Raw genomic sequence first — 15,714 nt, forward strand, 5'->3', positions numbered from 1 at the left:
AGAAGAGCCTGACGGGCTACACTCCACAGGGTCGCACACAGTCGGAAGCAGCCTAGCACGCGCGTACGCACGCCGATGAAATTTAGGACGAGCTTTTCCTTTTGGCCGCGCCCCCGCCCCGGCAGAAAGATCTACTCTTTTCCCACGGAGACCAGCGCGCACCCGCCTCTCACCACCCGGGGGCGCTGCAGTCACCGGATCGCGGCACTTCCGGCTCTCGGCTGGAGCAGGGAGGCTGCAGCCCCCACGCGCCGCATTGCGCACGCGCAGCAGCGCCTCCACCGCCAGACCAGGAAGCGCTCCAGAAGTGGCCGGGAAGAGAAGCCACCTAGGGGTTCCGCAGAACGGCTGTTCTCACTTCTGTCTCGCCCTTCAAACCTCAGGCTTTACCTGGGCCGGAATTAATGAGCCAGGCTACTCTACACAAGGGAATTTACGAAATTCGAATGGCTGGATTGAAAAAGAAAGACTCTGCCGAAACCCGGGATCGAACCAGGGACCTTTAGATCTTCAGTCTAACGCTCTCCCAACTGAGCTATTTCGGCGCCCTTTTTGTCGTCCTCAGAGTAAACTATCACTGAACTCCTGGCGTTGGCTTCTTCCGTCTTTTCCCAGGAATCACTAAAAAGTGTCTCTTTTAAGTGGTTTTCTTTTTTTAATGGCTATACCCAGAAGTCTGCGTTTTTATGAGCCATGACTAAATAGCTAAGTATACGTTACTTAACTTTTTCCAGTATAATCCGAACCTCTGGTTTAATCGTCGCCAGCCGGCAGCGTGAATGAGCCGGTGTCTCGGCTGCAGGATTCGGGGGTCGGGCTGGCCCGCAGCCGGGCGGAGCGGGGTCAAAAGTAGCTATGGCTGCGCGCCCCCCGCCCCCAGGCCTCCGCGGCTCCTGGCACGCTGGCTCAGTCCGCCCACAGCTGGTTCCAGCGGTCCCGATGGAGGGTAGTCCCTTTGGCAAGCCCCCTGCACTAGGAGTAGCCCCTTCGAGCTGTGAGCGCACACTCTTCACTATCGGTATAGACATGAAATGGACCAGGCCATGGAGGCAGGGTTGCAGTCTCCGCGATCCCGAGTCCTCGCCCCGCTGCGTTTACCTGCCACCACGCTGCACGGAATCAGCCAGGTACATTTTAAAAGCTTGGAGAGCTCATTGACCACGGTCACCCAATATCAATACTAAATGTTTCTGAAGCACCAGCTACGTGTCAAGCACAGACATTCTGCACCGCCCAAATGCCCTGTTTGTTTTGTTTTGCTTTCTTCCCCTCTCCAATTAAATTGTAATTCTCCAAAGGCGGGGTAGATTACCACCGCCGTTTTACCCACTTAAGTGGAAGCTTCACAGCCAATTTTGAGGGATAGATGTATGTATGCATACGAATATGAAAGAAAAAAATGTTTGAATATGGGGAGTGATAGCCATCTCTAAGGCCGCTTTCTGAGTTCCTTTGTTGTAAATCCAAACAGAAGAGCTTGGGATTTATCAGAAGTCATTGATTAAGGAAGGGAAGAGACCAAAGCAAGCTTGGGGGTGGATAGAGTTCTGTGTAGGCTTAGGAGAGGTTGGAGTGGAAGAAGGAAAAATTTGGAGCAGCTTCCTTGCGCAGGTCAAACATAAAGAGGTGGGGAAAGAGGGTTTTTCTTGAATGTCATGAATGTGGCTATCTTTCACATTCTTCTCCAAAGACTGTAGGGAAGGCTTGAACCTGGGTGACTGGGAAAGTGACAGGTAAGTTTTAATGGGATTCGGAGTGGGTGTAGGGATGAGGAAAAAATCGGAGTTCATCACCTACCCCTAACTTTGCATCAGGTCCAAGCCCTTTCCCTGGGGAGATGGTAAACATACCCTATTCCATACCCTCATCTGAATACACTTCCAACTGGCTCTAAAGATGAATGAAAAGAATCTGGACCACTACCCAGTGGAGACCACAACACTGATTTCGACCATTATTCAGCACACATGGACCAGAAAAGTGTGTATTAGGGACCTTAAGCTCACCTTCTTGTATCCAGTGATGACGTTTATGCTGATCTTCAGTTTCTTTGTTTATGGCAGGAGATGGCTTACATAAAAAAAAAAAAAACTTTGTTATTAAATAAAAATATATATATATACCTTGTTTTCAATTTATGTGTTACCATTTTTTCCAAACAGTTACAAAGATGTTAGACACAAATACTTAATAAATTGTTTGGGCCTGAGCACTTGATGAAAGGAACTGTTTGGTATTTCTTTTGGTCTGGGGGCACTGGAAAAATTTACGGAGACAGGAGGAGCATTATATACAGAGAAGGTTTGGAAGCCTCTAGCTTAGTGCCCTGATGTTGATAGCAGTGTTGAATGAATATTACTACTAAGTTTGGGAGAAAAATCTGCTTTGTTCTCAAGATTATAGAAGCTAGAAGAACCATCAGGCTTCTGCAGAGACCAAATGCCAAGTGCTAAAGAGAAGGGAAAAGTCTATGGACATGCTCACAGTCAGAAGGAACTGATGATAAAGAAGTTGGCATCTAAATCGCTGAAAGGACTCCATGTTGAAAAGAAGCTTTGGCTGCAGTCTTGTCTCCCAAATTAGTCCAAGGATTCTGGCCAACTCCAGTCTAATTACCTATGATAACCATGAAGACTAATTATGGGAACTAACGAGAAGATCTAAGAATAACAAAACTGAAAAGAATATGTTGTATATAGTTATAGTAGCTAATAGATTTTTGAACAACTATCGATTGATAATCTGTCCTGAACTTTGCTCCTGGGACCTCACAGTCCAAAAAAGTAGCACTTATTTTTATTTGTGTCTGATTTTAGTCAACATTTCTCAAAAATGTTAGAAGGAAGGGAGTATATCAAAAGGACATAAGAGCCAGTTTGAAGGGGCTCTTACTGGCCAAGTCTGGGGAAATCTTTCCTTCAAAATGAATAAGGAAGGTGATAGATTATTTACTCCTTGAATAAAATAAGAATCCATGAGTATAATAATGCAGAGAGAATGAGATTGAGGGTCCTGGCCAACACGTAAATAATTTGCAATGACTGAAAAATGGCTCAGAGGGTAAAGTGTCTGCCTGCAAGGTGGAAGACCTGGGTTCGATCCCTGGGTCAGGAAGATCCCCTGGAGAAGGAAATGGCAACCTACTCTTGCCTGGAAAATCCCATGGATAGAGAAGACTGCAGGCTACAGTCCATGGGGTCACAAAGAGTCAGACATGACTGAGTGACTTCACTTTCACTTTTGACTGAAAAATATGGATGGAATGGTGGCATTGAAAATCGCCATTTTCCAAGCATGATAGTAAGACTGGTTGGGTCAAGAATCATCAGTGGATGCTATGTCTTCAGGGAAAGTTATACAGTGAGCAAAATCATGGTATGGTCTCAATGTGTCTCTTTGTAGATTCCTTAATAGTTGCAAAGGGGAAATAGAAAGTATACAGTGGGGAAACTGGACAATTCCTTGATCTGGTCATCAAGATGAACCTCACCAGTGAAGGACACTTTAACATCATGTGCCTTCTAATGTGAGTCCTTCAAAAGGACACAGCTTGCCGCTTAAATCATGGTCCAGTCAGGGATGCATAACCTGAATGGAATCATGAAGCAACATTAAACAAATTGCAATATAAAGGCAATCAAGTAGATGACTGGCCTATACTCTTCAGAACTGTTAGGTGATGAAAGCAAAGAAGAGCTGGGCCACTGTTTCAGATGGAAGGAGGCAGCAGAGACATGACAACTAAATGTAATATGTGATGCCGGACTGGTTTCTATTCAGGAGGGAAAATGCTTTAAGGATAGTAGTAGAGCAATTAAAGAAATTAGAACATGGGCTGTAGACTACATAAAAGTGTCATGTCAATGTTAAAAAACCATAGCTAGGTGAGAAAATATCCTTGTCTTAGGAAATACATACCAAAGGGCTCAGGTATAAAGAAATATCATAGCTGCAGCTTACCCTCAAATGGTTCAAAAAAATAATGATGTGTGGGCAAATACACAGAGAGAGAGAGAGACAGAGACAGAGAGAGAGACAGAGAGAGAATATGAAAATGTAAATAGGGGAAAATATTGAAAGTTGGTGAACATGGGTAAAAGATACTTGGGACTTCTCTGTACCATTTTGTAACTTTTATGGAAATTGGAAACTCAGAATTAAAAAGAATTTTTAAGATTGCTGCTCTCCTGGAGCCAGAAAATTTCCATTAGAATCATGGTAATGCTAGATATGGCAGAGACCATGGGGTTTATTTAGCAAGCTTCCACAAATTTACATATCAGGAAACAGAGACCCAGAGATGCTATAGACAGCTTGCTTAAGGATACCGTCTTAGTTGGCCTGGGCTGCCAGAACAAAGTACCATAGATGTTGGGAGGGTGGAGTGAGGCACTTTAACAGCAGAAATTTATTTTCTCAAGGTTTGGAGGCTGGGAAGTCCAAGATCAAGGTGATAGCAGAGTAGTTTCCTCTTGAGAGCACTCTTCCTGGCTTGCAGATGGCTGTCTTCTCACTGTGTGCTCACATGGACTTTCCTTGGTGAGTGTTCATGGAGCTCTCTCTCTCTGTCTCTCTTTGTGCCTTCTTCTGTCTCTGTCTCATTGTCTTCCTCTTCTTCTAAAGCCACTAATCCTATCTGGTTAGGTCCCTACTTTTAGGACCTCCTTAACCTGTAGTACCTCCTAAAAGTTCCTTCTCCAAATACAGTCTCAATGGCAGCTAGGCTTCAATATGAACTGGAAGAGAACAGTTCAGTTCATGCCAGTTACACAGTTAATTTGGTGCAGAACTGACTACTGATCCACAAAGCATATTCTACAGCTTCTACCAAATGCTCTTTTTTTTTTTAAAGACCCCGTTTCAGTGAAAAATTGGCATGAGTCTAAATCTGAATCTAGAGTCTGGGGTTAGGGCTCAGTTTTTCTTATAGATGCTTTTTTTAAATGGGCATCTCTATACCTTTTGAAATTCTCTATGTGGAAAGAATTTTTTTTCTTGATGGATAGAAAGTGATTTCTCCAAGACTTATATATTAAAGTTGTAACTTAGGGGAGAAGTATAAAAAAGTTAGTAGATTGCAAATATCATCAGTATGCTGAATTGATCCAAAAGAAGTTAATTTATTTAAAGCCATTAAACCACAAGTCTATAAAGACCTTATTGGTTTTTTTGTTTTTGTTGAATCACAGACATCAATATTAAGCCTTGGGGTATACTTACAAGGCCAGAAACAATTAAGTAAATTATACTTAAGAACAACCAACTGAGCTTTTTCTATGTTCTAATCTAATCCTCCCACATCCATCAGGCAAACACTTAACTAGCCATGTGGATTTTGCACAATGCCTTAAAGGCCAGAAAACTTGGACTCCAGAGCTTGAGTTTCAGAGGCTTGGCCATGCTTTAAATAATTGTCGGCTTGTCTTGTCTCCTTTCTTGATGAACTGGGCCAGCCTCCCACCTGCGTCCCTGCTCCATCTCCCTACTCCACCCTATCCAGCCATTAAGGAGGAAGACCTGGTTATTCACCCAAAGAAATAAGGCAGAACAAAGTTAAGTCAGGACTTCCCTAAATCCCTTGTTAGTTAAAAAAAAAAAAAGCCAGAAACAAGATATAAATCTGTCTCTTCCTTTGCCCCACCGAAGATGCACAAAGTGAAAGTATTTGTTGCTCAGTCATGGGGGGTAGCAGACCAGGCTCCTCCGTCTATGGCATTCTCTAGGCAGAACACTGGAGTAGGTTGCCATTCCCTTCTTGAAGGGATCTTCGCAGCCCGGGGATCGAACCCAGATCTCCTGAACGGCAGGCAGATTCTTTACCATCTGAGCCACGAGGGAAGCTAAAGATGCACCAGGCAGTGTAAAATGACCAGAGGCTCAGAAAAGGAGGACACAGAAGCACCTGTGCTGTCTGGTCCTGATGCATCTCCAGCCTCCCAGGTGCCCAGCCCTCCTGCCTCTGTCCTCTGCTTCCATCCACCACTCTAGCTCTGCCTGTTGTAGCCTTACACCCCCAACTCCGTGTCCCTCCACTGGCCGCTTCCTGACCCACCTCGCTTTTCCTCGGGACTCTTGGCGACGAGTCAGTGCTTCTCTCCCCTTCCTCCCTGTCCTCCTTGCACACACAGGCCAGAGTTCCTCTGGAGGACATCTTTGGCTGGAGGGATGGGGTGAGACGGACTGCGGAGCTAGCTTTGCTGCCTGCTCTGCTCAGGACCTGCAGTGGAGGCAGAAGCCTCCTGGAACGTGGTCCCCTCTGTCCTGCAGGGGGCGCTGTCAGGGCAGGTGTCCAGGGCGCTCCTAGGTTACTCAGACGGTAAAGATCTGCCTGCAATGCAAGAGATCAGGGATCCCTGGGTCAGGAAGATCCCCTGGAGAAGGGAATGGCTACCCACTCCAGTATTCTTGCCCGGAGAATCCCATGGACAGAGGAGCCTGGAGGGCCGCAGTCCACGGGATCTCGAAGAATGAGACACGACTGAGCCACTAACATTTTCACTTTTTTCAGATTACAGGGACAGTAAGCAGGGCCTTGATCCCAGACTCTCCCACTCAGCTATCCAGCACCTTCCCATCATTAGCAGCTAGAAAACATTACACTCCGTTTTCTCCAGCCACCGAAGGCTGCATAGGGTTCAGAAAGGGCTGCAGCTCCATGCGTTTTCCCATAGATGGCCGGGTATCCAGAGCTGCTTCGAGCGGTAGGAAGGAAGCCATCATCACATCACAGACAGAAGTGTTCAGATGGTTAATTTATTGCCCTCTTGATAATTGGGTGGTGGGAAAAAGAATGCTTCAACTTGGGAATGGCTGAGGCTTCCCTGCTGCCCCATAAGGAATGGGAGGCTTAAAATCAAAGTGTTTTTTCCTGTCTCCGTGATAAGTAAACACTGACATGCAATCACACCAGTGCTTGTGTAATATTTACAGGTGGTCTCACATTGATCAGCTGGGACAGTGGCCTCTACTTTGTGAGTGAGTCAATAAAAGCCCCAGAGGATAATGATTCCCCAAGTCATGCAGTCTTTTGGTGACAGAGCTGGGACCAGAACTCAGTTCTGAGCCCCAGGCCAGGGTGGTCACACTGCACAATGTCTGTCCCTGTATTAGACCAGCTTTTCTGAAATATGGCGGTTTATTTAAATCTGTGGTCCACATGCACTTTGGGGATGTTAGGTTTTGAGGCAAGCGGTCTTCTTGACCTTAGCGAGGAATCTTGCTGTTTACACGAACCTGGCTCATTTCCCCAAGCACAGGAGCAAAGTTTATGCCGATGTTGCTCTGAGAATCTTGAGGCCTAATTTCTTTCGATTCACAGTCCTCTGATGAAACTCTGGACTCAGAAAAGGGCTTGCTAGGAATCGTTTATACCTCAGTATAAATAGAAGACCTTCAGCCCGTTTTTATGGGCCTCCTAATCCTGCAATATAACTGTGCCTAGGCATCACCTTTGAAGTTCAGTTCAGTTCAGTTGCTCAGTCATGCCCGACGCTTTGTCATCCCATGGATGGCCTATGAAGCCTTCTTGCTGAAAAATGTTTGGCCTGAAACTACCCATGTCTCTAGGTAGACCTAACTTCCAGTTTATAAGAAATTCAGAAAATGGAGAAATAAGTAAGACGACACATGAAAAAATAACTAGACAAATCCAGAGAATAAGACATTCTCTAAGACTTCTGGTTTGCTGTCTTCAAGATACCGCTGTTATGAAAAAACAAAACATCAAAAAGATAGGGATAGAGCTCTATATGAGACTGTTAATAAAAGGATGTAACCAAAAGTAACGTGTGGACTTTTGTGGCTACAACTAAAGCCAAAAAAATAAATAAATATTTTAAAAAGAAAAAAGAGTAGTTAGAAAATGGAATTTGGGGGATATAGAGGAAAAAATCTATTTTCTGTCTACTCATTTTGGGTTTCCTAGATGGAGTCCTGTAAATTTTTCTGACAAAAGGTAGATTAACAAGAGAAAAACAACATTTTGTTTATTAACCTGTGCATTGCACATACTCATGGAAGCCCCCAGTGACGAGTAACTAAAAAAAGTGATTAGAGGGAATTCCCTGGTGGTCCAGTGGCTAAGACTCTGCATGCCCAGCACAGGAGGCCTGGGGTTTGATCCCTGGTCAGGGAACTAGATCCCACATGCCATGAGTAAAGATCCAATGTGCTACAACTAAAGCCAAATAAATAAATAAATATTTTAAAAAGAAAAAAAGGGTAGTTAGAAAATGGTATTGTCATTATGCAGGAGAGTGCTATGGTTTTAGGAGATTTATGCTGAGGTATTTAGGGTTGAAATATCACCGATGTCTGTACCTTACTTTTATGTCTCAAAAATACACATATATAGATAAAATCAAATAGCAAAATGTTAATGATTGTTGAATTCTAGGTGGAGAAATTTATCTCCCAATTTTTCCATATGTTTTACATTTTCCATAGTGAAATTTCGAAAAAGATAAATATTAGTCTTATCTTATAGATCCTAGAAATTTCCAAATTCTAATGCTATTTTTTTTTTTACTAAAGATGTAAGAACTTATTAATGGAATCTTAGGCATCAGAATACAGCTAAAAATCTATTTTGCAAGAACAGAGAAGCCCTTTCCATAATACATGATTAGTCTAATTAGCCCCTTAGTCCATCTAGTGCTGACACTTGTCCTATATATTTCAGGAACATATTTTTAGAGTCACCAAATTGGGACATATGGTCTGACAAAGAATTTTTCCCCCCTACTTCACTTTTACACACATGAAATCCTTACAAAAGTATAAAAATCAGAACGTGTAGAAATTATTTTGTTTATTAATGTATAGTGAATCTCCTTTCTGGGAAAAGAAAAATAGCACAGTTAAGTGAAATTCTGCTGTCTCAAGACTTGGAAAACCGTTGCATACCTTGTAATCAACTCCAATGTGATTTACAGCAAAATCTTTAACTTTACAAGGTCAACGTAATAATTTATCATGACATATGTTGGGGATTAAAATGTCTTCCTTGTCTTTTATTCTTAACTTTTAATTTCCTTTTTGAATCAGGCTTTCAGTTTTGACCTTCATAATTACTAAGGAAAATCAGATTGCAGTAATTAGAATATTGCAGAAACATCATCTAAAACTATGGTTTGATTAGTCCATTAACTTCCGCAACCACAATTTCAACTCCTGAGAATTTTAAACTGATTTAATTTTAGCTATGTAATACTTTATTCTTTTTTTTTTTTTTTTTGATAGCTGAAATATTTGTAGAGTCAGTCTGAGGTAGCACACTTAGAAAGTTAGGAGGGCCAAAGGAAAACCTGCAGAATAGCTGATTAGGTAAAGGGACATGTGTAGTTTCTAAACAGTAGTACATAGAATTTTTGCTTGATATGTAACACTCAAATAGCTAACATAATTTGACTTTGGAAGCTTTTTCTGGACAAAGAAAAATTGCTTCACTTAGGTTTATTCTGTTGAAAAATATGTGAAGGACTGAGCTCCAGAGCCATTAATCAAAGTTTAAAAATTTGCTAGAAATAGGAAGATGCTTCTCAAGAGGCTTATTTGGCCTCTCTTATTTTAAATTTCTTCTATCTATACATTTTTTTTTTTTAAGTTGGAGGCTAATTACTTCACAACATTTCAGTGGGTTTTGTCATACATTGATATGAATCAGCCATAGATTGACACGTTTTTATTCAGCATTTTACCCTGAAAGTGTGCTTTCCCTCCTGTTCTACCCCTATAGGAGCTAATTCTCACAACTGTTGCTAGTAGGGGAGCAGTGTTTTCATTCCAAGTCAATAGATCAGGGGACAAGCGAAATACAGAACTGTTATTAGACTCCTTTTTGTGGCTGGCACTTGGCATATGGTGTCTTAGCTCCCTGACCAGGGAAGGAATCCATGACCCCTGCAATGGAAGCACAGTCCCAGAACTGTTGTTACCAGACTTCTGATTGGAGGGTTTTCCATCAGTTTGGAGTCAAGAAAGAGACCATGAATTAGAATTGCTTCCTTTGCTCCTCAAAATTGACCTAATTAAGTCAGGATGATGAAAAGAACCTGCCTACTTTCTGCATGTAGGATAGAAGGATTCCATTGGTAAAGTAGAATATTTTCTGCCCTTGGGTAAAACTCGTCTTTTTAGGAGTGTGTCGATTTGAACATAATGAGTTTGGCTATAAACACAACAGTATTAGCAAAACTGGCTAGTAAAGCTAAGAGATCAAAGAAGAATTATCCAAAGGTAGAAGTTTCTACAGTGAAGGACCGAAGTGAGGATTAAAGAGCAGTCCTTCTAGACAACAACAAAGCATAAGTGAAATCAGTAGCAGCCTCAAGATGCAAAACTGACTCACCACTTTCTTAAAGAGTGAAGTTAAAGGAAAATGTGAGCTTTAGGTGGTCAGGGGCGTGTGAAAAAGCAAAGGGTTCCGAGTGGAGTGGGGATGTGTGTGTGGAGAGAGAGGCAGAGAGAAACCAAGAGACAGAGACAAAGAACCTGCCCCTTTAAAACGTCCACAAATGAATAGAGATGCTGCATGTCCAGGTCATGGAATACAGAAACGATTGCACCACCAGGAGCCACAGATCTAGTGGGGCACACAAACACAAACCTATAAACAGATGAATCAACCAAGTAATGTATGATGGTAATAGAGAGGACAGAACCTCGCCATCTGCAGGTGAGGCCAACTTTGGTGAGTGGCTGACATTTAAATGAGATTTTCAGGGTTGACCAGAAGTCCTCCAGATGGAGAGGACGTTGCATTCTGGCTGCATGGACAACTGTGCCAAGGCACAGGGCCTGAAAGGGCCAGGCATCCAAAGAAGACCAGCATGGCCGAGCGTGAGGGCAGCTGTGGATGGAGCTGAAGGGCAGGAGGCAGCCTGGGGATGGGCCACTCTTTGGAGATTTGTGCATTGGGAAACAGGGAACCCAAACATATTTTCTGCATCAGGGACTGGTTTGATTGATAAAAATACAAGTCTGGGGAAGTATGAAGGAAAGATCTGAGTGAACAGGGTCTGGAAGCTGGGAAACCAGTGGGGAGGGTGTCACCTAAACACTAAGGCAGTGGTGATGAGTAAAAGCTGAAGAGGAGATGCCAGATCTCAGAGCTGGTTAAGGAGGAATCTATAGGATTTAGTGACTAGACATGGGTGGTGAGAGTCAACAATGGCATCAAATCTGCCAGATTTGGAAAAGGTCACTGATGACATCTTCTTTCAAGACTGAGAATGCAGGAAGTGCAATTTGGGGCTGTGGAGATGTTCTACAGTGTAGCTATAAAAGCTGAGGCATCTTCTGAATTCCACTTGGGTAGGTCCAGGATGCAAGAGGTGCTCTGAGGCTGGAAAACCCAGATGAAAACAAAGAAGTGCTGGGAAATGAAATGTGGGAATCGTGGTCATCATGAGGACAAGGAAACAGGAGTGACTAAGAGGGTGTAAGGAGGTGGGAACATCACCCTGGGGCAGTGCTTCTCAACTCGGGGTGGTTTTGGTCCCTAGGGGACATTTGGCAGTTTGGAGGCTCTTTGGTTGTCACAACTAGGGGGAGTGAGTAGAGGCCAGGACGATGTTTGTTCTGCTTCAGTCCACAGGGCAGCAGCACAATCAAGGGAATAGGCAGCAGAATAAGAACGCAGCAAGAAAAAGAGCGGAATCTGAATGGTGAGTGGAATGGGTTTGAGGGATGCTGCTGGAGCCAAAGGAAAAATGTTTTTGAACAATCAGGGCATGAATAGGACCACGTGCTGCCGAGAACGAGGAAGACATTGGTCATTCTAAGTTAAGAGGTTATGAGTGACGATAGTCAAGTGCAAACAGACTCAGTAAGGTAGTGGGAGCAAAAATCAGATTATAACGAGGGGCAGAGGTGATCAGGAGGTGAGAACATGGGACACCGAGTGATGACTCTCTCCCCAGAGTTTGTTGGTTTGCTGCACAGCCTCTATAGGAAACAGTATGGAGATTCCCCCAAAAATTAAAAATAGAACTGCCACTCAGTAGTTCCATTGGTGAAAGGCTCAGTCCCACAAGACCGCCCCCTATTCAGACATTAATTGCAAGTCCACGTTACCACCTGTTCCTCTGACCAATTGGTTATAAAAATCTCAGGTTCCTGTGACCCCCCTTCTTGAGTTCAAGAATTTGCTAGAATGGCTCACAATACTCAGGGAAACTCTTTACCTACATTTACCAGTTTAGTGTAAGTGATGTTACTCAGGAACCGCCAGAAGGAAGAAAAGCCTAGAGCAAGGTATGCGGGAAGGGCCTGCCTTCGGCAGGTGCATCTTCCTCCCAATACCTCCGCTTGTTCACCCACCTGAAAGCTCAGCAAGCCTTGCCGTTCAAGAGTTTTTATAGAGGAGGGGACGACAGAGGATGAGATGATTGGATGACATAACTGATTCAATGTACATGAGTTTGAGCATACCCTGGGAGATGGTGAAGGACAGGGAAGCCTGGCATGCTGCAGTCCATGGGGTGGCAAAGAGTCAGACATGACTGCAAGACTGAGCGAGAACAACCTCCAGGTTCCTCTCTCCTCTTTTCCAGTAGGTCAGTGGGCAGGGCTGAAAGATCCCAATCCCTAATCATGTGGCCTTTCTAGGGACCCGCCCCATCCCCAGACTAAAAGCGCCACCCTAAGTCACTTAAGTAGCATAAACAACTATGACCAAAAGTTGATCAAAAGCTCCTTAAGAAAAACAATGACACTCCTGTCATTCAAGAAATACCAAGGGTTTTTGGAGCCTGTGCCAGGAGCCTGGGGCAAAAACTAGACATATTTCTTTATTTCTCTTTTTTTCAAATATATTCCTTATTTTACCACTTAAGGCTTCCTGGACCTGGATCATCCTTACGTAAGCATGTGAAAGTCACTCAGTTGTATCCAACTCTATAGGACCCCATGGACTGTAGCCTGCCGGGCTCCTCCATCCATGGTATTTTTCTAGGCAAGAATTCTGGAGTGGGTAGCCATTTCCTTCTCCAGAGGAATCTTCCTGACCCAGGGATCGAACCCAGTTCTCCTGCATTGCAGGTAGACTCTTTACTATCTGAGTCACCAGGGGCCCAGACAGTCCTTAGGGTTGGCCCTAACCTGGCTTTACTCAGCTCCTTGGAAAACTGGTCTGGAATTCCATTTCTCTATTTCTCCAAGCCTAATCACTACTCAGTTCTTTATTATCCTCATGCTCTCATTCTCCCTCAACCCCACACTCCACTAAAATGACTCTAGAAAATTTGCGTGTACATGGCTGAAACCAGTGGGCCCTTTTTAAGTCTTTGCCTTACTGAATTTCAGCTCGCCACCTGCTTGTTATTATATATCTGTCCCGTTGGTGTCTGTGGTATTATTTCCTCTTGTTCTCTTCCACTCTTTCATTTTTATTTATTTATTTTTAACCACTCCTTCTTAATCTCCTTGGCTTTCCTGCCTGCAGTTAAAACCTTGGTATTTCTCATGGTTTGTCTATGAATCAGCCACCATCAACTTTGTTATTTTGTATTTTCTGCTTGTGGGGATTTATCATTTAACTCCTAAATATGTTTCTGTAGATCTCAAACCCTGCCCACCAGTTTGAACATCAGGTTCATGTTTGACTGTTTGCTAGATATCCCCAACTCAAGGTGGCTCAGGCCATAAAGAATCTGCCTGCCATGCGGGAGGCCTGGGTTTGATCCCTGGGTGGGGAAGATCACCTGGAGAAGAGAATGGCTACCCAGTCCTGTATTCTTGCCTGGAGAACTCCATGGACAGAGGAGCCTGGAGGGCTGGAGTCCATGTCCTTGGATATCCCACAGATCCCTAAAACTCGTGCATGCGTGCTCAGTCACGTCTGACTCTTTCACAAGCCCGTGGACTGTAGCCAGACAGGCTCCTCTGTCCATGAGATTTTTCAGGCAAGAATACTAGAGTGGGTAGCCATTTCCTCCTCCAGGGGATCTTCCCGACCCAGGAATCAAACCCATGTCTCTTTCATCTCCTTCATTGCAGGGGGACTCTTTACCTCTGAGTCACGGGGGCTTCCCTAAAGTTCACCATCTGCGAAATAGAATTTACCATTCTCCACTCTTTCCAATTCAACATTCAAAACCTTAAAATACCAGCCAAGAGAGTGCACCTCCCACATATAATCAATCAATGAGGTTTTTTAATCTAAAGAGTTCTCACTGCTGTCACCGATGCAACGTGTTTGGGGTGTGGTGCTTCAGGCCTTATCATCACCGGCCTGATTTACTGCCACGGCTTCATAACTTGGATCCCTGCAGGAGCTCAATCTTGCTTTCCTTTAAATTCATCTTTCATCCTGTTGCCAGAATGAGCTATCAAAAAAGTAATTCTGCAGTCAATAAAAATGGCAAAAGATCTCATAATATGTAAAAATGTTCATGATACATTGCTTAATGAAAAAAAAAAAAAGCAGACTCCCAAACAGTAGGTTCATTCTGACCCCATTTTAGTCTTTTAAAATGTGTATATATGTTCCAACAAATGAAATGCAGAACATACATCTGAATATTAGCCAGAGTCTTTGTCCAGTGGTAGACCTTGAGTGGTTTGCATTTTTTATTGATTTAGTTTTCCGAGTGTTCTGCAATGAGCACATATTAGTTTGAAATTAAGAATTAGATAAATCTCACAAATCCAATGATGTTGATTTCTTCCTTAAAATCCTGAATTAACTCTCTGCTGGTGCTGGAATAATGAGGTGTGAGTGAGTGCTTAGTCATATCCAATTCTTTGCGATCCCATAGAATGTAGCCCACGGGGCTCCTCTGTCCATGGAATTGTCCAGGCAAGAATACTGGAATGAGTTGCCATTTCCTTTTCCAGGGAATCTTCCTTTCCAGGGATCAAACCTCCGTCTCCTGAGAGGTCTGCTGCATTGCAGGCAGATCCTTCACTGCTGAGCCACCGGGGAAACCCGGAAGAATGAGGTAAAAGCACTTTTTTCATAGCAGACAAGCCCCTCCACGGCCCAGTTACGTTGCTCTCTGGCCTCCTCCCCCTGTCTCACATCATAGAGCAGAGGTTCTGAAACATTAGTGATCAGAATCACTGGGCCCCATCCCCAAAGTTTCAGATTCTGTAAGTCTGCGATGGAGCCCAGGAATTTGCAGGTCTAACAACAGATAAAAATGCTGTTGGTCTGGGTACATATTAAAAAGATTTTTATTATGGTGCTAAAATTTACATAGCAAAAAATGTACTATGTTAATTATTGTTAAGTGTACAATTCAGAGGCATTAAGTACATTCAGGATGCAACCATCATCCATATTCAGAACTTTTTCATCATACCAAATAGTAACTCTGTACCCATTAAGCAATAACTCCCCTCTTCTCTCAGCCTCTGCTCAGTCTCTGCTGTACTTTCTGTGTCTATGAATTTGCCTACTTTAAGTACTTCAATTAAGTGGAATCATACCATTCCATTGTTTGTATTGACCACATCTTTTCATTCATTTGTAGATGTACATTTGGATAGGTTCCAGCTACTGGAACGTTCATTAGAACACTGGTATACAAGCACCTGTTTGAGATCCTGTTTTCAATTCTTTGGGCTATATACCTAGGAGTGAAATTGCTGGATCATATAGTAATTCTATGTTTAAGTTTTTGAGCCCTTAATCAAATTTATTTCAAACCGGAGAACAGTTCAGTTCAGTCACTCAGTCATGTCCAACTCTTTGTGACCTCATGGACTGCA

General features: G+C 43.4%; 1 non-coding gene across 1 annotated transcript; it reads right to left on the reverse strand.

The window, feature by feature from the left end:
- Positions 1–472: 472 nt before the first annotated feature.
- On the reverse strand, positions 473–545 carry TRNAF-GAA. Its single transcript has one exon. It is a non-coding gene; the product is annotated as a tRNA-Phe (tRNA).
- Positions 546–15,714: the final 15,169 nt, after the last annotated feature.

This window comes from Cervus elaphus, chromosome 30 (assembly GCF_910594005.1).
Source record: "Cervus elaphus chromosome 30, mCerEla1.1, whole genome shotgun sequence".
NCBI classification, from domain to species: domain Eukaryota; kingdom Metazoa; phylum Chordata; class Mammalia; order Artiodactyla; family Cervidae; genus Cervus; species Cervus elaphus.